This window comes from Muntiacus reevesi, chromosome 3, assembly GCF_963930625.1.
Source record: "Muntiacus reevesi chromosome 3, mMunRee1.1, whole genome shotgun sequence".
NCBI classification, from domain to species: Eukaryota; Metazoa; Chordata; class Mammalia; order Artiodactyla; family Cervidae; genus Muntiacus; species Muntiacus reevesi.
In genome coordinates this window covers 271,063,963-271,083,271 of record NC_089251.1, presented here as the reverse complement: position 1 = coordinate 271,083,271, position 19,309 = coordinate 271,063,963, and the positions used below count along the sequence as shown (strand labels likewise).

At 39.4% G+C, this 19,309-nt stretch overlaps 1 long non-coding RNA gene across 9 annotated transcripts in view; it reads right to left on the bottom strand.

The window, feature by feature from the left end:
* The window catches only part of LOC136165534 (uncharacterized), a 1,046,218-nt gene that overhangs the window by 841,471 nt on the left and 185,438 nt on the right, over nucleotides 1-19,309 (bottom strand). The window contains exons 1-2 of one of the 9 annotated variants that reach the window (XR_010662562.1): nucleotides 17,580-17,991; nucleotides 15,629-15,759 (exon numbers count right to left, since the gene is read on the bottom strand). The exons of 6 other annotated variants lie outside the window; for them this stretch is intronic. This is a non-coding gene — a long non-coding RNA (uncharacterized lncRNA). Of the gene's footprint in view, nucleotides 1-8,641; nucleotides 8,741-15,628; nucleotides 15,760-17,579; nucleotides 17,992-19,309 lie in introns of those variants that run through there. 2 more of the 9 variants (XR_010662564.1, XR_010662561.1) reach the window with 2 other exon arrangements.

Below are 19,309 nucleotides of genomic sequence, written 5' to 3'. Positions count from 1 at the left end.
GAAGTCCAAATCCCTACTCACTGTCAAAGTACAAAAGAGAGGGAGTTTCATGAGTACCTGCCATAAGCCAAATGGAAGAAACATATGTTTCTATCCCATTACCCACTGGGGGTACTCAGACGGGGGTGGGGTACTAGATCAAAATCGGGAAAAGAAACAAGAACAAGTTACAAAGAACATAATTTCCCGGTTACAGTTGACCCCTGAGCCTTACAAACACCTAGACCTCCTTTCCCAATTACGGCCTCTCCTAAAACCTACCTCTGGCAACCAACACCTTCCCCGCCTTCTCAACTCTTCCTTTCAATTCTTCCAGTACACACCACACACATCCCAGTGTTGGATATGCATGTCACTGTCTCCCTCACCACACAGAGCCATTCCCTTACCCTCAACCTGGCTGTCACAGGGCAACTGTACTTCCCCTTCCCAACAGAAAACTACACAACTCATTGGGCCAGTCTCTGACAATGTCCTTACTCTCAGCCTCTTCAAACCTAACCTGTATTGACTACTCTAGTCCCAACTGCACTGGTCTTACAAACTCCACTCCCTCCTTCTGTTCCACTTGGGTTCTCTGGAACAGCACAAACAATTGCACCAATCCAGGAATCTTCATTCTCTGTGGGACCTATGCATATTCATGCCTCCCCTTAGACCCCCCTGGACCCTGCATCTTGGTCTTCCTGACCCCAGGCCTAACATTCCTCGAAGAGGGAGAGCTAGAACAAAGAGTTTACCCCCCAAGGGGAACTTTCCCACAGAAAAAGATGAGCTGTCATCGCCCCCCCCCCTCCTGGTTGGGACTGGCATAGATAGCAGCAGCCCTAAGGCACCAGGATGGGAGGCATCTCGACCTCTGCCCATTTCTATTACAAGCTGTCCCAAGAACTTAATGAAGACATGGAGCAGGTAGTAGAGTCCTTCGTTTCAATCCCAAAACAAATTAACTCATTGGCTTCTGTGGCCCTACAAAATAGGCGAGCCCTGGACCTTCTCACTGCAGAAAAGGGAGGGACCTGCCTTTTCCTAGGAGAGGACTGCTGCTATTTTGCTAATGAAACGGGGATAGTCCAGGGTCGAGTCAGAGAACTTAGAGACAGAATTGAATGCCGCAGAAAGAGTTAGAAAACCTTTACATTCCCCAAAACCTGTTCCCACAGATCCTCCCTTGGCTGCTCCCTTTCTGGGGCCATTAGTATTTATCATTCTATTCCTCTTATCTGGACCCTGTCTCTTTAATCTCTTTCAAAGGTTTCTCCAAGAACGGATTCGGGCCATCTCTTGAGATCAGGTCAAGACTGTTTTCTTCTTCTCGAGAGCCTCACCTCAAGCTCAGAAAAAAGGAGACTGTGGGTCCTAGGACGATCCTCCATTCCAGACCCAAAACCGTCGCACCATCCGGCAGGAAGTAGCCAGAGAGATCAGGCGCCCTTCTCCCCCCCCCCTTTTTTTTATGATTTCAGGGTCTGGAATGAAGGAGTCTTTTGGGCCTAGAAAAGAGAGCAACAGTCTCAAAGGCCCCTTGCTGAATCATCTAACTTTGGAGAAAACAAAGCATAATTTTAGTTCCATCCTGATGCTCCAGGCCAGTTGCATCTATCTGGGACTTATCACCCCCTGTCCGGAAACCTACCACCCCCTACACCCGCCCAGAAGACTTATCACCCTCTGCCCAACTATAGAGTGTCATCTCAACAAAAGAATACTTAAAATATCCCGCCTGATTGACGTTTCCCTTATTGCTTCCACAAACCTCCCTATAAGTATGAAGCCTCCCTGATCCCTCTCGGTGCTCAGCCTTGTCGTTAGGCCGACTGTCGCCCCTCCTTGCCTGAACAAAGGCAACCTACTTCTGTTGAGGTCGGCTCTCCTTTTCTGCCTGGCCGGAACTATGCCTTACAGATGTCACTGAGGGTGGTGCTTTCTGGAGATCTTTAGCGCAGCCATGGCCTGTATTGGAACGTCTTCCTCTTGGAGCTTTTGTTGTTTCCATTTTGAATGTCGGGGGCCCCCTTGGGTCGAATTTTCCGAGGAAAAAGTTTGTTGGATCCACCTGGGGAAATACAAGCATATCCTTTTCCCTGTAAGATTAGTTTCCCAGATTTCCATTGTTTCATTAACCCGTCTTGGTACCAAATGGGCAGGGGAAGAGACGTGTCCTTCAGTTCCTCGAAATGCCTTTCTGCCCTGGTTAAAATATTTCCCTGTGGCAGGTTTAAAAACTTTAAAACGAATAAAGCTGTATTAACAATAGTGATGGGTTGAGAAAATATCTTATGTTGGAATCTAGTAAAGTCTGCTCTGGATAAGGAAGACAGCAGTGTTCCTGTGTATTCCCCTTTCTTTAAGTTCTTTTTATTTGTAACTTTAGTGTGTGAGGTGCTCGTTCGACTATGTCTCGTGTCTGTGGATTATAAGGAACACTTATAATATGTTTAATAGAAAAAGATTGTAAAAATTGTTTAAAATATCTAGAAATATAGGCAGGGCCAGTGTCTGTTTTAATAGAACTAGGAGTTTATGGTGGAGGTTTCTGTATCTAGTAAAACAAAAACTGAATATTTAGCACCAGAGACTCTATTAATCGGGTAAGGATATAAGCAAATAACTTGAATAAGAGCATATAATTTATTTTGTTGAGCAGAATGAAATTTAGTGTAAAAGACTTTGTATTTTTTAAGAGGCCAGAAAGAAAGAAGTTTTGGCATTTTTAGTCCCATAAGAATCACCTGGGCCACTTACTGGATTTCATTTTGTTATCTAGTGCCTAGCACAGTTTCTAGGACAGAGTTGGAAATTAATAAATGTGTACATTCCTGGTATTATAGTCTAAAACTTGCAACACTAATAGTTGCAAACTTAAATGACCCTAATGGTTGTAGAATTTTCTTGCATCTACAAAAGACAGTCCTAGCTGACTGGGCTTAGGAATTTTTCTTCATCTACTTGGGACTTCTTTCCTCCTATCCCTCACTGTCAGATCCCTTGTGCTACCTGACTGTATCTATCCACAGTCTACACACCTAGTTTCTTCTTTGGCTCCAACGCAAAGGCAGAGGCTAGGAGTGAGAAGGTAATCCCCTGTGGCTACATCCCCACAGTAACACCCCCATAGGCCCCATCCTGCTCCTCACCTGAAAGCCCCTGCCATAGCTCCTGGGATGAAATGCCCCGGGTAGCCTTCCTACCTGAAGAAGGAAGAGGAACAAATACTGAGTCTAGATTTCACTTGGAAATTCAGATGATTAATGTGGGTCAGTCCTAGTCTACAGTTCATTGGAACACAGGGACATTTAGAGAAAACATTTGTGGGAGCTTAAAACTGGATTAGTTTTCCTGTTTGTTCATTATTTTTCTCATTATTATGAGTGTTAAAAAAAACCAAAAAAACCACCCAAACTTGAAATTTCACCAATGCTGGATTGTATTGAGGAGGGGAGAACTCACAAGTGCATACTCAATTTGACAGGAACCTGGGGAGTAAGGGAAGAGAATCAAGTGGGCTAGGGCCTGTGGGGAGAAACGTGCAGCTGGGGGCCGGCGGAGACCAAGTACACACAGCCTCCCAAAATGACGGTCTCAAGGGGACAGCACTCATTCTCAGCCGTTCAGGTTCTCTGCGTCTTAAGAAACTCACAACTTTGTCACTTTTAAGATAAATGATGAATGAAAATGGTAAGGGTGGCAGAGATGCAAAGCGGGGCCTGGAATGAAAGGTAACATAAACAGCACAGAAAGCAAGGGCACAGCTACACCAAGATGGAGACTCAGTGCGTGCTTCTTGCTTGTGGCACGACTACAGCTATCCAGGTTCACATGAGATGGCTCAGCATGATGCAACTTACAAATACCACATGTGCAAAATGAACCTAGAAACCAAAGAGAAACCATCACATGAAAAATGGGGGCCACAGAGGCAGGTTCTGTAAGGTTCAGAGTATGTGAGAATACATACTGAGAGTAATCCTTCCAAAATTAATGGAATGCTTTCTAACATAAATTAGAGAATAATGCTTTTTCCATTATTGACGAGTTTCAGAGATACCAAACACACTGCTTATCATGAAAATCCAGTAAAGTACGGATGACCATGAAGATAAATGAGAATCTTAATAATAATTCCTTCCTGTGTCCATCAGAAGTGACTGAGTTCAAAAATAATTACAAAGCTCCACATCATCACATCTCAAAACGATTCAAATTACCCTCCCACCAACTGTCACCCAGAGTCTACCTTGACAATATTGGCAGGAGTGGCCCATTTATTTATTTATTTTCGCCCATCTCTGGCTAAGATTTTAAAAACCCAAGTTAGGCTATAAAAGGGTAGCAGTTTCTGTCACTTAGGACATTGTCTTCTCTTGAAACCAGTCACTTGCTACAAGGAAGAAACAGATGGTAATAGAAGTTAGTGACCTTATATCCTAATTCAACAATGACAAAAAATCTTCAGGATTCTTCTATGGCATTAAGAAACATTTTTATCTTACCGAGTTCATTCATTGCATGTCTATGCTCTTCATCAAATGAAAGTTTCATTAGAACACACACAGCAGGACAGATCTGATGTTCAACAGGAGCTGGCACTGAAAAATAAAGTTGACATAAACCATAATGCTTTGTTTTCTCAAAGTAGTGATGTTTATTATACCTAAAAAATACTGAGTTTGCAGATATACTTCTCATGCATGGTAGCTTAGTGAATCAACAAGTATTTGCTGAAGAGATGAATAACTACTATACACATGGAAAGGAAAATACAGGTAAAGGGCTTTCCTTGGTTCTGTAAAAATGTTTACCCCTCACCAGCCTTTCACCAAGTCTGCTGGACTAACTCCCATGTAGGTTTATGCTATAATTCAACTAATAACTTAAAAATTATACTGGTTATTTGAAATAATAAAAACATTTTGGTATAAAACTATTTATTTATAATTTATATTTTCAAAGCTGAAAGGCACATGGCTGTATAGAAATGTATAGAGAAACCTAGTGCAACTCTAGTAGAGAAAGTTTATTATATAGACACCAGATAGTAAATAAAAATTTAAAGGAAAAGTGTCTAAGAAAATGTACTTACACATTTAGTGCTATACATAAAGTTTCAAAACTGTTACTTGAAATAAAAATTGAAAAACCAAGTCTATTTTTCAGAAGTAATAGTATTTATTCTATTTAACTTGTCTGAGAACAGGTATTAAGAGCACACAATACAAGTCATTACATAATTGTGGACAGCCAAAGGAAACAATCCAGAAAGATAATGTTCTCCCAGTAAAGCAACTTATTAATTCTCCCTAGCCCTAGGACAAACAGAAAGGACATTTCTGCTATATTCTTACTGTTGAAAATTTTTTAATTTTAAATAAATTCACCTTTATACCTAACCCTAAGAGAAATCTACTAAATCTTTATAGATCAAGTTCTCATCATCAGTCTTTCTCCTGCTCCCCCAATCAAGATACTGACTCGATAGTCCTTTGCTGTGTGTATGTCTATGTGTGGGTTCTTACCAGGTGAAAGGAGGTCTTCCCTTATATACTTACTGCTTTTGGTTCTTCCTATAGGAATGAAGTAACTTATCTCCTCAAGGGTCCCAACTCCCATGATCCCTGCTCCTGGGGGAGAGGGTTTCTCCCTGAGAAAAGAGCTGGGTGGCTGATCACCCCAGCAGCTGGGGCCCCAAGGCCTGAAGACAGGCAGTGAAGTGGGAAGGACACTGGGCTGAGGGTCAGGGGGTCTGGCCTCTGGCCCTGGATCCCCCACCCACTACCTGTGAAGCCACAGGCAAGTCTTTTGGCCTCTCTGAACCTCAGTCTCTTCATCTGTAAAATGAAGATGATAATATCTTCTCTTCCTACTTCACAAGGCTGTTCTAAGGATCAAATAACAGATATAACACAGCTCTGCATCCACTGAGTAAAGCGATATGCAAATATAAGAGAATGGCTTGGTCACTCACAGCTGAAGGAACTTACGTAAAGTCACTTTCCTGAGCTTAATCTCAAGAGAAGGAGAACATAATCGCTCAAGTTCTTTCTAGATCAACTATGCTATGACTGTTTAAGTCTACTTTGATTTTCTGTTATTTTCTGGTTGTACTGTAGTGCACACAACATTTCCCTTTGCTAACTTTTTTTCCTAGGGAAATAGAGAAATTAAGCTTTAAACTATGTGAGCGGTGCAGGTGGCTAATATGAATTTCCCACTCTGATTCATAAAGACACCGTCCTAATTAAAAAACTTTTCATTTCAAAAACTTTTACATTTGCTTTGTCACATGCACCATATGGAACATACTTGGATTTTTGTCCTGGTCCATGCCTTGTTCATGGGCTTCTTGCCACTCCCAACAGGTTTCACAGTAAGCTCGTATCTGTTCCAAAAGATGAAGGACTCGGATTTCACGCCTGCCTCTCTTGTCATCAGGCTGTGAGTGAATGATGTTGTGGAGTGCTGCACTGGCCCTGGCCAGAGCCTCTTTACCGCCCCAGGAATTGCTCAACAACACAGAGTCTTTGTCATTGCCATGTAAAAGCTGGATGAGGAGAGGAAGACATCCAGACTGTCGCATGGATATACAGCTGTCTTGGGAGCTAGACATAGCTAGCAAAGTTCACGACATATCATCCTTATCATGAGTACCAAGCATTGACAACAATGAATACACCATTTCCACCTGTGGGCCAAATGAGTTTAGAAACAAAATTATGACTTTAATAGCCAGAAGCCAACACCAATGAAGTGATGAATGGGATATTAGCTGTAACTCAAACAAAAACAGAAACAAAAACAAAAATCTCTTTCCAGGATGAAGTAATGAGCGTTATTTCAAAATCCATATTGCTATAATCATTATCACCATCTTCTTTATGAGTAAATATTAGTAGTGGTAGTATATAGTCATAAGGAGACAGTAGGTTCTTGCATACCTAAACTGCTATTATCTGGATCAGTGGGTGAAAATCTGTTATCATAATGAAAGACAGTCAACTGATTTTTCTCTTTCTCACATCTCCCCCACCCACCACACACACACACACCTACCAACACATACAGAGCAAGAAATGTGGTTTATCTAAAATTCTTTACACAATTAAAAATTTTACTTTTTAAAATCTACAACCATAATCAGTAAAGAGAAAATGTTTTTTAGCAATTACTATTTACTAAATAAGTACTGGTTCTAAGCAATTGCTAACCGTCACCAGATTATAATATTGTTAAAATTATGATATCTCCCTTATACATGTAAAAGTATTTTGTCATAAAGGGATCATATAGGGATGATCCCTGATCATATAGAGATACAAAGTCAATATTCTTATTTAATTTTTTTTTAAGCAGCTGGTAAGCATCATTACTCCCTTCCTGTAAATTCCAAGAATTTACTCAGAAGCAGATCAGAAACAGGAAATAGCACCCAGTCATCCTGTCCTGTGATCAACCGCATTTTTTAAAAGCAAGAGCTACTGTGTGAAAGTTGAGGCTATTATAGAAATGCATCATATCTATAAATTAGTGGTTCCAAACCAGGGGCAACTTTAGCCACCTTGAGACTCTTCTGGTAATGTCCTACTATTTGCAAGTGAGCTGTGTGACACAAGCAGGTTACCAGAGTTCTCTGAGGTCCAGCTGTCTCAGCTGCCAAACGGAGTAATTTACCTAATAGGGTTTTCTTTGTGAAGATTAACTAAAGTCACACATGTATACAGGACAGTAGCTGGCATTCAAAAATGTAGTAAGGTCTTAATATTATCATGCAAAAATCACTCCAAAAGGAAATGGTATTCAAGCTGCCAGTTTTCAAGCAATAGTACTCTTATATATTAAAGGTTTTCTTTACAGTAAAAACTACTCATGTTGGACAGACTGGGGTGGAATTCTAATTTAATTACCATCTTTTTGGCTTTAGTATTCTCACTTAAAAGAGGGGCAAGAATAATACATTCAAAGGGTTTTGGAAAAGATCAGAGATAGTTTACGTACAAGTCTTAGCAGTTACTGGCATATTAGTGATCCCAGGTAGTAACTATTGTGAGTTACTAAAAGGATTAAGTTTTATATTAATAATATCACTGCTACTCTAAAATTCATTTCTTATATCGACATTAGTTATGTAATGCTTTTCCTCAGAGCCATTATATTACTAAAGTAAAGAAAGAGTATGTAGAATATGCTATGAAAACAAGGAAGTATTTAGATGTAATGGAAAATATACTGTTTAAAAAATAGTCCCCGTGCTCCAAATGTAGTGCTTCAAAGGAGGCAGACACAGACTGCATGGGCAGGCGCGAGGGCCCTGGGTCAGAAAACGCTCTGTAAAGAAGGAAAGCCCAAGAAGAGCTCTGCAGGCTGGCGAGGACCCTGAGGGTCACTGTGCAGCAGGGTGGGAAGTGGAGGGCTGCACCACTGCAGCCAGGGCAGCCAGGCAGAAAGTCACGGGGAGGGGAGAGCTCAGGGGGGCGAGCCAGCTGTGGGCTGCACCTCAGGATGCTTGCAGAGACCTGGCTGTCATTTCTTTAAGAGACTGCGATGATGGAAACAAAAGAATACTTAAGCCAAAATTAAAAGAAGCATGAAGAATGTTTCAGTAGAGCACTCAGAGTTCTAGCGACAAGACTCTATAATCCGTTACCTTGGTTCCCAGATGACTGGTCAGCCTTCAAGGAGCTTAATGTGTGCTACTAGAGCTCAAAACACTGGCTGTTTCATGATCTATTCGTGTACTTGACCCCTAGAAATTAAGCAAATTATAGACAGTATAATTTAGATTATAGATAAATATAGCTAGCTTCATGCTAAGATACTCCAAATGAACTGTCTTTAGGGTAAATAGCTAAATATACCATTAAAGTGTGAACATTTATAACTGCTCAAAATGAGTATTTTTATCTATAAACTTGAGTAGAATTTTAGAAAGACTGAAGGAGGAAAAAAAAAAAACTGTTGTAAAAGACAAAGTACAATGTAGAAGAAACCAAACACTGAAGACATTCTAAGAGTAATATTCTTTCCCAAATCAAAAGGCATGAAACCATATTCAGCTAAATATACACTGGCTGGAAGAAAGCCCCATTGAGTGATGAAATGCTTCCCAAGGCCCACTAGACTTCACACTCCAGGATGTCTGGCTCTAGGTGAGTGACCACACCATCGTGGTCATCTGGGTCATGAAGGTCTTTTTTGTGCACTTCTTCTGTGTATTCTTGCCACCTCTTCTTAGCATCTTCTGCTTGTTATGTCCATACCATTTCTGTCCTTTCTTGGTGCAATGCTAGTCTGTAGGAATGTAAGTGAGTAAGACACCCCCACCCTCGCTGCATATGGAGCCTGGACAGGTTGCTCAACATGTAAACACACAGTGCCGTGACGAGCGCAGGTGTGCAGACAGGAGTGGCGGGCACTCAGCTCGGGATTGTAGAGTAAAGGGCTGTCTGACTGTGAACGACAGAGAGGTGTCTCCTTAAAAAAGAGGAGGGTCAGCCACACAGCAGCTCAGATGAGGCAGAGGCCCTAAGCACAGGTCACAAAGAATGTGTACGTGTGTGTGTGCCTAGAGAGAGAGAGAGAGAGAGAGAGAGAGAGAGAGAGAGAGAGAGAGAGACACACACACACAGAGAAACTGACTCACTTGGAGATTAAGAGCTTCTTCTGATTGCAATAAGGAGGATGGAGTTGAGGGACCAAGACTCAAGATAAAGAGAGCAGGTGGGAGACTTTTAAGGAAATTTTGGCAAAGGGCTGCTTTTGATCTACAGGAGGAAATGAATGACTCCTTATGCTGAAGCAAGCATACTGTCTTTAAGGATATCTAAATACTTTGACTGTTTCTGGTAGTGAGGATGTAACACAACCCGTAAGGAGCCTTGTCTTCTAGAATTCACCACCTTGTGAACTACTCCTGTGGTTAAGTGTAGGCCAGATTTTGTGTAAGGCTTTTAGCGAACAGACTGCTATAGATATGATGAGAAGTCACTTTCAAGATAAGTTTACAAAAACTGTGGCTTCCATCCTGGACACCCTCTCTTGTTCTTCTCTGAGGGATTGCCAGATACTACACTATGAACTGCTCTTTGCAGAGGCCTTGGTGGCAAGAAATGATACCACTGGCCGACAGCCTGGACATCTCAGGCCTGCTAACAGTCATATGGTGAGTTTAGAAGCAGATCCTCCCATCATCAAATCTTGAAATGACTGTGGCCCCAGCCAACATGGCGACTGCAGCCTATGAGAGACCCTGAACCAGAGGCACTCAGCTAAGCTGCACCAGGATTCCTGACCTACAAAGACAATAAATGGTTGCTGATTTAAGCTGCTAAATTTGTCAGGCAGCAATAGATAACTAACATATTGTTTGAAACAGAAGAGAAACAAGAGGTTACATTACAAAGCAAGGAAAAACCCATGTCTACGATGAAACATGCTCTGACATTCATTTCAGTGTAGACATCAATCACCTTTAAGCTTCAGACTTAGTATCTTTCTATATAGATTCTTGATTTTGGGACACTCTCCACTCTGCTCTCCCAAACTCTCTAGCTAGAAACCTAGATGGATTTATTATAAGGAGATTCCAAGAGAACATTCCCATACCCATACTACCTATAAGCCAGAACTTGAGTCTTGAGAATCTTTCCTGGGCCTTTTTATTATGATTAAGTCTGCACCAACATCCTTCAGAGGGACCAGAGAAGCAGTAACCTGTAAGAAATGGTTATCGTTGTTCGGTCGCTAAGCCAAGTCTGACTCTCTGTGACCCCATGGACTGCAGCATGCCAAGCTGTCCTTCACTATCTCCTGGAGTTTACTCAAACTCATGTCCTTTGAGTTGGTGATGCCATCCAACAATCTCATCCTCCTTTGCCCCCTTCTCCTCTTGCGCTCAATCTTTCCCAGCATCAGGGTCTTTTTCAATGACTTGCCTCTTTGCATCAGGTGGCCAAAGTATTGGAGCTTCCGGATCAGTTCTTCCAATGAATATTCAGGGTTGATTTCATTTACTATTGACTGGTTTGATCTCCCTGTAGTCCATGGGACTCTCAAGAGTCCTCTCCAACACCACAGTTCAAAAGCATCAATTCTTCACTGCTCAGCCTTCTTTACAGTCCAAATCTCTCATCCGTATATGACTACTAGAAAAACCATAGCTTTGACTATATGAACCTTTGTCAGCAAAGTGACGCCTCTGCTTTTTAATATGCTGTCTAGGTTGGTCATAGCTTTTCACCCAAGGAGCAAGTGTCTTTTAATTTCATGGCTGCAGTCACCATTCGCAGTGATTCTGGAACCCAAGAAAATAACATCTGCCACTGTTCCCACTTTTCCCATCGACTTGCCATGAAATGATAAGACAGGATGCCATGATCTTCATTCTTTGAATGTTGAATTTTAAGCCAGCCTTTTCACTCTCCTCTTTCACCCTCATCAAGCGGTTCTTTAGTTCCTCTTCACTTTCAGCCATTAGAGTGGTATCATCTGCATATCTGAGGTTGCTGATATTCCTTCCAACAATCCTGATTCCAGCTTGTGAGTCTCCTAGCCTGGCATTTCTCATGATGTACTCTGCATATAAGTTAAATAAGCAGGGTGACAATATACAGCCTTGATGTACTCCTTTCTAGATTTTTAACCAGTCTGTTGTTTCATGTCTGGTTCTAACTGTTGCTTCTGACCTGCATCTCCTTTTCAACACACATTAGAATCAAGCACTTCTCTATCTTCTGGTCCTCCTTTATCCACCTTTCAATATCCACTGCCATCAGAGGCACTCAAATGTGTGCCGAGGGGCCCAAGAAGGACTATGCCTGGCAGTTCAATCAGTACAGCTGGGACACAGTCAATTTCAACTACACTTGCTGGGTACAAATCCCTCTTCTATTATCTACTTGCTCACTTTAGGAAGGGACTCAAAAAACAGTATTTTTCTGAGAAAACAAAACAAAACAAAGTGACTCTAAGAAGTTCACCATAAAGGTAGCAACAGTCTCCAACTCTCTGTGAAACTGTGTAAGAGGGAGAAGAAGCAAAAGAAGCAAGCACCCTCCTCACCTTGCCTTTTTTCATACAGATGGTACACGGAAGTGGCCCAACAGTAGATGAGAAGTTTCTCTTTATTAAAGTACTACAGCTAATTCTACAACCCTTAGTGAATTAATAAAGGTAGACATTAAGTATAAATGCTGTGAATATCACAAAAAGATGTTATGTGCTTTCTGGTGGAAGACCACTATGCTACCTATGAAAGTCTCAGGCATAGAATGAGGGCCTGAGACCAAATCTGATCACATTGCTAGACCCAATACCAATTTACAGGGAATACAGAAGACAGAGAGATAGGTCAAACTTCACCATGCAGATGTTCCTAGCAAAATTCAGACTATGGAAAACTTGAGAAGACAAATAACTTTGGTTATTCAATAAATATACAGCAAAAATCTAAGAGACAAAGAAGAAATCTATAGATTAAAAGAAACTTCAAAGACACACTAACCAATCTCTGTGCATGAACTTTATCTGGCCCTTGTGTCAAATAAATTTAAAAATTATGACATTTACGAAGCAACTGCAAATTTGAAATCTGATGCTACCGAGGAACTACTGTTAGTTTCTTTGGGAGTGTAATAATGGCATAATAGTTATGTATTCTAGGTGTCCTCTGGCTGCAGGACTGCTTTAGCAATTCTGGGCCTTTTGTAGTTCCATAGAAATTTTAGTATTATTTGTTCTAGTTCTGTGAAAAATGTCATAGGCATCTTGACAGGAATTGCATTAAATCTGCAGAGTGCTTTGGGACTTCGGACAATACTACCAAGCTACAGTAATCAAAACAGCATGGCATTTGTACAGAAACATGACAGATAGACACACAGACCAAAAGAACAGGATAGAGAACCCAGAAGTAAACCCACATACCTACAGTCAGTTAATCCTTGACAAAGGAGATAAGAACACACAACGGAGAAGAGACGGTCTTTTCAGCCAGTGACACTAGGAAAGCTGGACAGCTACATGTAAATCAGTGAAGTCAGCACACACCCTCACACCATAAACAAACAAGCCCCCAAAATCCCTCAAATTGTTTTAAAGACATAAGTATAAGACATGATACCATAAAACTTCTGGAAGAAAACATAGGCAAAATAGTCTCATAGTCTCAAATTATAGCAATATTTTCTTAGATCAGTCTCCCAAGGGAAAACAAATAAAAGCAAAAATAAATAAACGGGACCTAGTCAAACTTAAAAGATTTTTTTCCAGTAAAGAAAACTATCAACAAAACAGAAACACAGCCTACAGACTGGGAGAAAATATTTGATTGACAGTCAATATCCAAAATGTACAAACAGCTCATACAACTCAGTATCAAAAAAATAAAAATAAAAAATAAAAGCAACAAAAATCAAAGGATGGACAGAAGACCTAAACAGACATTCCTTCAAAAGGCATACAGATAGCCAACAAATCACGAAAAGATGCTCAACATCACTGATCACTGAGAAATTCAAATTAAAAACGGCCACCATCAAAGCAAAAAGTCTGGAGAGCATGTGGAGAAAAGGAAATCCTTCTACACTGTTCGTGGGAATATAAATTGGTACAGCCACAATGAAAACCGGTATGGAGGTTTCTTAAAAAACTAAAAATAGAGTTACCACATGATCCAGCAATCTCACTCCTGGGCATAAATCCAAAAAGGATGAAAACTCTAATCTGAAAAGATAAATGCACCCAAATGTTCACAGCAACACTATTTATATTAACCAAGACATGGAAAGAACCCAAGTACCCATCAACAGATGATGGTTTTAAGAAGATACAATGGTTTAAGAAGTCACAAAAAAGAATGAAATACTGCCACTTGCAGCACCATGGATGGAGCTAGAGAATGCCATACTAAGTGAGGGAGTCAGACAAAGACAGACATTATATGAGATCACTTATATGTACAGTCTAAAAAATAATACAACTATATCTACACACAAAACAGAAATAGACTCACAGACACAGAAAACAAACTTACGGTTACCACAGATGACAGAGAAGGACAAATTAAAGGTATGGGATCAACAGATATAAATAATCCAAAAAATATGTATATGTTACTGAATCACTTTGCTGTAGAGCTAAAACTAACACAATAATGTAAATCAACTGTATTTTCAATTTAAAAGAAAGTATTCTTAGACACAGAAAACAAACTTATAGTTATTAAAGGGGAAATGGGAGGAGGGATAAATTAGGAGTATGGGATTAACAGATACATACACTTTGATATATATAAAATAAACAAGGATTTACTTTATAGTATGTGCATGTGTGCATGCTAAGTCGCTTCAGTCACATCCAACTCTTTGTGACCCTATGGAGCCCGCCAGGCTCCTCTGTCCGTGGGATTCTCTAAGCAACAACACTGAAGTGGGTTGCCATGCCCTCGAGATCTACCCAACCCAGGGATCAAACCCGCAGCTCTTTTGTCTCCTGCACTGGCAGGCAAGTTCTTTACCACTAGCACCACCTGGGAAGCCCTAGGGAATTTTATTCAATATCTTGTAATAACCTAAAATGGAAAAGAATTGGAAAAATACAATATAACTGAATCACTTTGCTGTATACCTGAAACTAACAATGTTAGGAATCAACTACATTTCAATTAAAAAAATGTTATATTCTGTAAATACACAGTGAAGTATTTAATATTTAAGCAAAAAATGATGATGTCTGGGATCTTTTCCAAAAATAAAATCAGAGGACAAAGTATATAGGGTACCTGCAGATTACTCTATTACTCTGTTTGCCTCTGTATATATTTGAAATTTTCCATAATAACAGGCTTAAAAACATATTATTGGCAGTGGAAAAGGTTCTCCTACCATTTCATCTCTTTCCCAGTCTTGTTTGAACTTCATCACTACTTACCGGTTGTCTCACTAGAGATCTGGTTCTAAACATTAAATGGAAAAGCTGAGATCGATTCATAAATGAATTACACATAAAGTTATATACTAAGCAAGTAGGGATCTAGCCCATATAATTTATTTCTAGCTTTCTCTTTTCATTTAACATTCAAGGGAGATTAATCACAGATCAAAAATCCCTCTTTCTAGAAGGGATGTTAGTTATCCCTTCCAACCTACATATATTCATTGCTATTATCTACTATTTATTTATCAGGGACTGTGGGGATATAAAAATGAATAAAACTGGAAAGAATCTTTGTCTTTCTGGAGCTTACAATTTAGTAGGGAGAACAGAAATAACCACATAAATAAATATAAAACTGCAAATGTGGTCTTCAAGGTGAGAAGAACAAGCGAGGACAGCCTGTAATGGGATGTGAACAGTTCAAGCCTCTTGAGAGAAATCACGCTAAAGTTCAGACACACACAAACTGCTGTTAACTGAGTGAAGTGGGATGAGAAGGCACAAGAGGGAACGGGCAGATGGTGTGCAGGCTGCAGCAGAGGAAGCCGTCAAGGGGAAGTCCTGAAGGGCCAGCGTGGCAGGCGTGCTGAGAGCAAAGGGTGACAGACCGCTGGCAAGTTTAGGCAGGAGCCAGGTTATACAGGTCGTAGTAAGGCTTGTCTTTTTCTGAGAATCAATGGATGCCAACAAAGGATTTTACCAAGAGGGTGATTTACTCGTGAAAGATCATTCTGGCAGAGTGGCTGTGGGCAGGAAACCAGGTGAGGTACAATGAACTTCCTTCCCCAAGGGCACTAGGGCAGGAGCTTGATGGATCATATTACTGTGATTCTGAGAAAGTCAAAGAGATTATTTTCAGTTTTGTTAGTGTCAACTGTTTTGTCTCTGGAGCAAATAACAAAAGAAATGAACAAACCCCAAGAGTCTGACAGGTAAAGGGATTTTGGCATAACTGGATCACAGTCTCACAGACACACCTCTTATCTACATTAAGATCTGGACGTAGCTGTAGCGTCATTAATGTGATTTTGGTTTTTGTCTTGTAAGTTTGTTATGATTTTATCGCACACTAAAGTCTTACATTTTTAAATGAAGCCTATGGTTCTTTTATGGTTTCCTACTCACTTCATGATTATAAAACCTCTATGCTCATTTCCTTAACTTTTAATATTTCTAACAGTTTTCATTTGGGGGACTTCCCTGGTGATTCAGTGATTAAGAATCTGCCTTCTAATGCAGGGGATGCGAGTTTGACCCCTGGTCTGGGAACTAAGATCCCACATACTGCAAGGCAACTAAGTCCGAGGGCCACGACTTCTGGGCCTGCACGGCGTAACAGAAGATCCCGCATGCCACGACTAAGACACAACATAGGTAAATAAGTAAACTGTTTTTTAAAGTTTTCATCTTTGACATTAAATCTAATATATTCAGAGTTAAATTCTGATATAAGAAATGAGATAAGAATTCAATTAAAAAAATAAATATTGAGCTTATTGGCTAGGTGAGGCTTTAAAGGATATAATAATTGAAATATGACCCCAAAGTATAAATAGTGGGTCTTAATCCTAAAGCAAAAAAAAAAAGATTTTTGTCAAGAAGACAGAACTTCTTTCTACATATGTGTAGGAACACATGATAATCCCAGAGAACTCCCTAAGTAGTAGACAAGGAACCCAAATGTACTATTGGAATATAATTTTTTTTGCCCTAATTCACCATCTGTAGAGTATTATCCAGTACAATGTGGACCAGTAATATTAAAATGAAGTATATTTTTGTTTAAATGTGGTAAATTTAAATATTTAAATTAAGTATGAGACATTTTAAGCTTTAAATTTTAATGAACTAATAGAACAAATAAATAGTATCATTAAAAGTAATCTATAGGCACTAAAGGAATATTTTATATCAACAGTAAGAAAATTTCCTTAAAATCAACTTAGTTGAAACTGTATTTTAAAAAATCATTCATTTAAAACATAAAATATTGCTTGAAAAAATGTGGAGAATACAGAACACTCCAAAGAAAAATACTCATTAGGATACATTCCAATCAAACTCTAATAGAAAACTGATGGCAGCACAACAAGATAATGTTCTACATTTTAAAAAATTGTCTTCCATAATTTTCCTAAAGATGATAATAGTAAATATGACTAGGGTATTTATTTACTTTTATTTTAATGGGCATTAGAATTGTTTATTTAAATGCTAGGTTTCTATAATCCTGGAATACAACTGAAGATGAAAATATTAACTCTTTATGATTTTTTTAAAAAACACAAAAATATCTTAGAATGCCACAGAGAAAGAGCAAATCTATTCAATGCAAGCAGTAATAACTAGGTCAAATCACATATGACCAAAATGCAGCTTAGTATTTATTTTTCAAAGAAACTCTACTCACATTAATCATTTTAGGCTAAAACAGAGACACATACTTTAGAGCTATAAAATATACTTGGAAATTTGAAAGCTTCATAGTTAAATATAATAAAGAAAAATGACATAGCATTTTAGTACTGAATTCTTCTGGAGATATCCATTTAGGAAGGAAACAGGTCATGTGAGAATCATCTCACTCAGTATTTCTTTTAAAATATTTAAATAGTTAACTAGAAAAGAAATTAATAAAATAATCTATTTACCTGACTGCTACCCGCAGTTGCCATGTTGATTTCTGCCACTCCTTGACCTTCATTCTGCCGTTCGGCTTCATGTGAGCCAGCTTCATGCTTGCTCTGAGATGACCTCTGTTAATATGGAGTTAACATCAATACATACAAAAACGGTGCATGCTTTCTCAGCCCACAGCTTTCCTTCTTTCTTGCTCTAAAGCTCTGAAGGCCTCAATGACACAGGTTCACAAAAGCACGGAGCTGCACTCCATAGCCTCCAGCGGGCTGTCAGCTGCCTGTCTCGGTCACAGCAAAGTGAAGTGTGTCCCTCGAACACTAGGGCTGCACAAGACAAAGGGTTTTCTGAGACCCACAGAAACACCATCCTCCACCAGCTGTGCTCACATCACTATCGGGGACATAACCCAACTAGAGCAAATAACTGTCTTTTCCGCAAGGTCACATGGTTCTGGTATTTAATAGAGCTGCAAATATAGCAGTTACTATAGCTTATAAATACCTTCTATGTAAGTATATTTATACTTACACACACATCTACTTTTATATACATCTGCTAATAAAAGTAATATGAAACCAACAGATAAGCTCTTAGATTCTAATATGAATAAAACCAAAACCTTTTCTAATGTAACCACCATCTGTTAGGTAAAGTGAAAGGGCAAGATTATATCCAGTAAAAGCAGTAATTTCAAGACAGATTATATCTAGTACAAAGCAGTCACTTTGAAAACTATCACCACAGAATCAAAGAAAGAAAATAATCAAGTATCTTTTATAGAAACAATTACCAGTGTGCCTCCTCTAGGAACATTATAGGCAAAATTAAAAATTACACATTAAAAATTGTGACATAATAATGGAAAACTATGTTACAAAATGGCTTCCACTGGAATTTATTTAAACATAAAGCTTTCCTAGACCATTTAAAATGTGACTTTAAAATAATTTACATATACTATTTCCATCAATAAACAAGTGTAAGTTATACATAGGCAAAAGAGAAGTAGTCCCAATAATTCAGAAACAAGAAAAAACAGTACCTTGGGAAAGTGATACCATAAAATTCAACAAAATCATCTAAAGCAGAGAATACAAAGTCAGTGAAGAGAAAAAATGAATCAACGAGCACTAAATCTACAAAGATTTGACACTGACATCACTGAAGATGTCAATATAAAAGTAATTATTGAGTATGTGCTATGTCAGTTACTTGCAATAGGGCTGGAGAACACAGTACTGACAAACCCAGGCATCGTTCAACGCACTCTTCCAGATTTAGTCTAGTCAGGGATGCTATCAAATAATGAAAGAAACAACAGTAAAGTTAAACACTTCGACAAGCACTCTGAAAAAAGAGCACAAGTTGCTTATAAGGATATATAACAGAGGGACATCAGACATTGTGGGAGTCGGGGGAAGTGCTCTCTTAGGAAGTATTGTTTGGACTGAGATCTAAAATATAAACAGGAGTTCTAGGAAACGGGATATGGCAGAGGATGAAGGAAACAGAGACCACATGCAAAAATTTAGGGAAATAGAGACCATATGCAAAGGAGCTGTGATGGGAGAAACGTGGTTTGCTCTAGGATATCAAAGAATTACAGTGTGAAGAGTAGAACAGAGAGATGGTTAAAAAAAGGAACTTAATGATTTTGTTGAATTTTAGTGTGATTCTCAGATGGCACTCATGCCCCCACATAACCAATACTCTAAAGGAAAAAGGTGCATGTATTCTGATC